General features: G+C 52.0%; 1 non-coding gene across 1 annotated transcript; it reads left to right on the top strand.

Moving 5' to 3' along the window:
- Positions 1 to 800: 800 nt before the first annotated feature.
- Positions 801 to 919, top strand: LOC137266479 (5S ribosomal RNA). Its single transcript, XR_010954984.1, has one exon. It is a non-coding gene; the product is annotated as a 5S ribosomal RNA (ribosomal RNA).
- The last annotated feature ends 4,081 nt before the right edge of the window (positions 920 to 5,000 follow it).

Raw genomic sequence — 5,000 nt, 5'->3', positions numbered from 1 at the left:
TGGCCCGGGGACTCTTTAAAAATAGGGCAGTCAAACCAGAAGAGCTCGTCCTTTTCTCTGGGAAAGACTCGAACTCCGGGGCCCGGGCATTTGGGTGTCCCCTGCGGACTTCAAGGGGAGTTGTCTGGACTGAAGGAGCAGGGCCCGGCGTGCAGGACTAATGATGCCTTTGGCCCCGAAGGGCCTGAGGCATCCCTAGGGAGAAAGTGGAGTTGTGGCTCGGGCTTTTTCCGGGAACCCGGCAGACCCTCGTAACTTCGAGGTAGGTGCCCGAGCGTTCTGATTTTTCGTAGGGCCTAAGTGCGTAGTCTTGATATTGAGCTCGGGATTTTTACGGCAACACGGCTCGAGGTAAGTTCCCGAGCGTTTTGAATTTTGAAGCGGCGACTCTGCGTACTGGTGATTTTGGCCTCGGTATTTTGACGAAAAAAAGGCTGGTCATCGTACCCTCGAGGTAGCTTACCGAGCGTTTTGACTTTGCAATAGGTTACTCTGCGTACTGTTGATGTTGGCCTCGGTATTTACACGGCAACACCGCAGGTGATCGTACCCAGGAGGTAAGTTCCCGAGCGTTTTGAATTTTGAAGTGGCGACTCTGCGTACTGGTGATTTTTGCCTCGGTATTTGGACGAAAACACGGCAGGTCATCGCACCCTCGAGGTAAGTTCCCGATCGTTTTGGCTTTTTTTGACCTAATTTCCGCATACCCCGTGGTGGCATTCCGAACGTTTTCACTTTTAGGTGACTGTGCATGCTTGCCCCAGACGCGATAGACATCGTGTGAAAATGGTTTTGCTTACGTCTACGGCCACACCACTGGTAAAGCACCGCTTCTCGTCTGCTCCGCGAAGTTAATCCCTGTCGGGCCGGGATAGTACTTGGATGGGTGACCGCCTGGGAACTCCCGGTGCTGTAGACCTCTTTTTTTTCTTTTTTTTTTTCCGTTCAAGTGTCCGAGAGGCTGGTAGGTGGGACCGCCGTGGCATGTCCGCCCGTCCCGTCTTTGGTTGTCCGTACTACTATCGGGCGTGGACTGTGGATCGGCGTTGTTTGTCCCCCCAAATGGATGGAGGTAACGGAGCGCGTTAGGGAAGGGGCAGGGCTGGCTAGGGCTAGGGCTGGCACCTTAAACGAAGTTAAGATTAGGGCAAGAGCTAGGGTTAAGAACGCACATCGAGTGAACGGATACGGTTAGGGCAAAAGCTAGGGTTAGCACCACAGATGAAGTTAAAGGATACGGTAAGGGTTAGGGTTAGGGTTAGGGTTAGCACCGCAAATCGAGTTAACGGATACGGTTAGGGCAGAAGTTAGGGTTAGCACCAGAAATGAAGTGAACGGATACGGTTAGGGCAGAAGTTAGGGTTAGCACCAGAATTGAAGTGAACGGATGCGGTTAGGGCAAGGGTTAGGGTTAGCACCAGAAATGAAGTGAACGGATACTGTTAGGGCAGAAGTTAGGGTTAGCACTAGAAATCGAGCTAACGGATACGGTTAGGGTTAGGGTTAGCACCACCAATCGACTTAACGGATACGGTTAGGGCAAGGGTTAGGGTTAGCACCGTAGATGAAGTGAACGGATACGGTTAGGGCAAGACCTAGGGTTAGCACCACAAATGGAGTGAACGGATACGGTTAGGGCAGAAGTTAGGGTTAGCACCGTAGATGAAGTGAACGGATACGGTTAGGGCAAGAGTTAGGGTTAGCACCATAGATGAAGTGAACGGATACGGTTAGGGCAAGAGCTAGGGTTAGCACCACAAATCGAGCTAACGGATACGGTTAGGGCAGAAGTTAGGGTTAGCACCGTAGATGAAGTGAACGGATACGGTTAGGGCAAGAGTTAGGGTTAGCACCATAGATGAAGTGAACGGATACGGTTAGGGCAAGGGTTAGGGTTAGCACTAGAAATCGAGCTAACGGATACGGTTAGGGTTAGGGTTAGCACCACCAATCGACTTAACGGATACGGTTAGGGCAAGGGTTAGGGTTAGCACCACAAATGGAGTGAACGGATACGGTTAGGGCAAGAGTTAGGGTTAGCACCACCAATCGACTTAACGGATACGGTTAGGGCAAGGGTTAGGGTTAGCACCACAAATGGAGTGAACGGATACGGTTAGGGCAAGAGTTAGGGTTAGCACCACCAATCGACTTAACGGATACGGTTAGGGCAAGACTTAGGGTTAGCAACGCAAATGGACTTAACGGATACGGTTAGGGCAGGACTTAGGGTTAGCAACGCAAATGGACTTAACGGATACGGTTAGGGCAGGACTTAGGGTTAGCACCATAGATGAAGTGAACGGATGCGGTTAGGGCAAGGGTTAGGGTTAGCACCAGAAATGAAGTGAACGGATGCGGTTAGGGCAAGAGCTAGGGTTAGCGCCGCAAATGGACTTAACGGATACGGTTAGGGCAGGACTTAGGGTTAGCACCATAGATGAAGTGAACGGATGCGGTTAGGGCAAGGGTTAGGGTTAGCACCAGAAATGAAGTGAACGGATGCGGTTAGGGCAAGAGCTAGGGTTAGCGCCGCAAATGGACTTAACGGATACGGTTAGGGCTGGACTTAGGGTTAGCACCACAAATCGAGCTAACGGATACGGTTAGGGCAGAAGTTAGGGTTAGCACCGTAGATGAAGTGAACGGATACGGTTAGGGCAAGAGCTAGGGTTAGCACCGCAAATGGACTTAACGGATACGGTTAGGGCTGGACTTAGGGTTAGCACCACAAATCGAGCTAACGGATACGGTTAGGGCAGAAGTTAGGGTTAGCACCGTAGATGAAGTGAACGGATACGGTTAGGGCAAGAGCTAGGGTTAGCACCGCAAATGGACTTAACGGATACGGTTAGGGCTGGACTTAGGGTTAGCACCACAAATCGAGCTAACGGATACGGTTAGGGCAGAAGTTAGGGTTAGCACCGTAGATGAAGTGAACGGATACGGTTAGGGCAAGAGTTAGGGTTAGCACCGCAAATGGACTTAACGGATACGGTTAGGGCTGGACTTAGGGTTAGCACCACAAATCGAGCTAACGGATAGTGTTAGGGCAGAAGTTAGGGTAAAGACGAAAAATCGAGCCGGCCCGTTGGGGCGCGCTTTTTTTGGTTGTGTTTTTGAGAGTGACCTGTGGGGCGCGTTGTGGGATGCCTGTTTTTGGAGGTGTTGCGTGACGGGCGTGCCGCCGTCCCGTTTTTCAGTCCGTTGGGGTGCGCTTTTTCAGATTGTGTTTTTGAGAGTGACCCGTGGGGCGCGTTGTGGGGTGCATGTTTTTGGAGGTATGGTGTGGCATGCGTGCCGCCGTCCCGTTTTTCAGTCCGTTGAGGTGCGCTTTTTTGGATTGTGTTTTTCAGAGTGACCTGTGGGGCGCGTTGTGGGGTGCGTGTTTTTGGAGGTATGGTGTGGCATGCGTGCCACCGTCCCGTTTTTCAGTCCGTTGGGGTGCGCTTTTTTAGATTGTGTTTTTGAGAGTGACCCGTGGGGCGCGTTGTGGGGTGCCTGTTTTTGGAGGTATGGCGTGACGGGCGTGCCGCCGTCCCGTTTTTCAGTCCGTTGAGGTGCGCTTTTTTGGATTGTGTTTTTGAGAGTGACCTGTGGGGCGCGTTGTGGGATGCCTGTTTTTGGAGGTATGGCGTGACGGGCGTGCCGCCGTCCCGTTTTTCAGTCCGTTGAGGTGGGCTTTTTCAGATTGTGTTTTTGAGAGTGACCTGTGGGACGCGTTGTGGGATGCATGTTTTTGGAGGTATGGCGTGACGGGCGTGCCGCCGTCCCCTGTTTTGCAGTCCTTTGGGGGTGCGCCTTTTTGGATTGTGTTTTGTGGGAGTGACCTGTGGGACGTGCTCCCGTGTTGGCTTTGTGTGTCGCCCCGTTGCCGCAAGCAACCCTTTTCGGCTTCGATTTGAGTTTGGACTTGCGGGGTGCGACGGGAGGCTTGGCACGGTGCGCCGTCCGTGCGATGATGTTGTCGGCGGTGCCCCGCCAGCTTACCGTTCGCGCTGCCGCACTTGCGTCGTTGGTGGGTTGCCCTGAGCGGCGTCGACGTTTGGTCTGCGTTGGCGTTGTTTGTCTGTGATGATTTTGGTGCGTGGTGGTGACGTGGGCGTTTGACTTTGTAGGGGAATCGCGGACATGGGTTGTTGTGGCGGGGAATTCGCGGAGTGTTGGAATGAAAGACAATGGTTCTGGGTCGGCAATTGTAAATGCGAATGCGCCTGACTGTGCCCTGTAGGTCTTACGAGGTCTGACGAGGTCTTACATCGCGGACATGTATTTTTTAACGATGGCGGACGGAGCGTTTTCTTGTGTGGGAATGAAAGACAATGTTTTCCTAGCCACCTGTAAGTGAAATGAAGCCTGCCGGAATGGCGGACGTGTAGTTTCGTGACGGCGGACGGAGTGTTTTCTTGCGTTGGAATGAAAGACGATTGTTTTCCTAGCCAGACATAAGTCAACTTGAACCTGCCCTTATCTCTTGGTCAAGGGACCGTGTCGCACTTGTTACTTTGTAGGGGAATCGCGGACATGGGTTGTTGTGACGGGGAATTCGCTTAGTGTTGGAATGAAAGACAACGGTGTGGGGGTAGGCAGTTGTAAATACGAATAAGCCTGACTGTGCCCTGTAGGTCTTACGAGGTCTTACGAGGTCTTACAAGGTCTAATATCGCGGACATGTATTTTTTAATGATGGCGGACGGAGCGTTTTCTTGTGTAGGAATTAAAGACAGTGTTTTCCTAGCCACCTGTAAGTGAAATGAAGCCTGCCGGAATGGCGGACGTGTATTTTTGTGACGGCGGACGGAGTGTTTTCTGGCGTTGGAATTAAAGACAATGGTTTCCAGAACCATTTGGAAATAAAGTTCGACTTGTCTCAGCCTTTTGGTCAAGGGACTCTGTCTTACTTCTGCACGCACTCCCGACTTGGCTGCAGTTTCTCTGCGTTTCGCTTATTCTTCGCAACTCGGCGAAGCGTTCTAAAACGCCTCCCTCACTCACTCGAA

The sequence above is a fragment of the Haliotis asinina genome, chromosome 15 (assembly GCF_037392515.1).
Source record: "Haliotis asinina isolate JCU_RB_2024 chromosome 15, JCU_Hal_asi_v2, whole genome shotgun sequence".
NCBI classification, from domain to species: Eukaryota; Metazoa; Mollusca; class Gastropoda; order Lepetellida; family Haliotidae; genus Haliotis; species Haliotis asinina.
The sequence above is the reverse complement of the archived record's forward strand: the minus strand, read 5'-3'. Positions and strand labels throughout refer to the sequence as shown.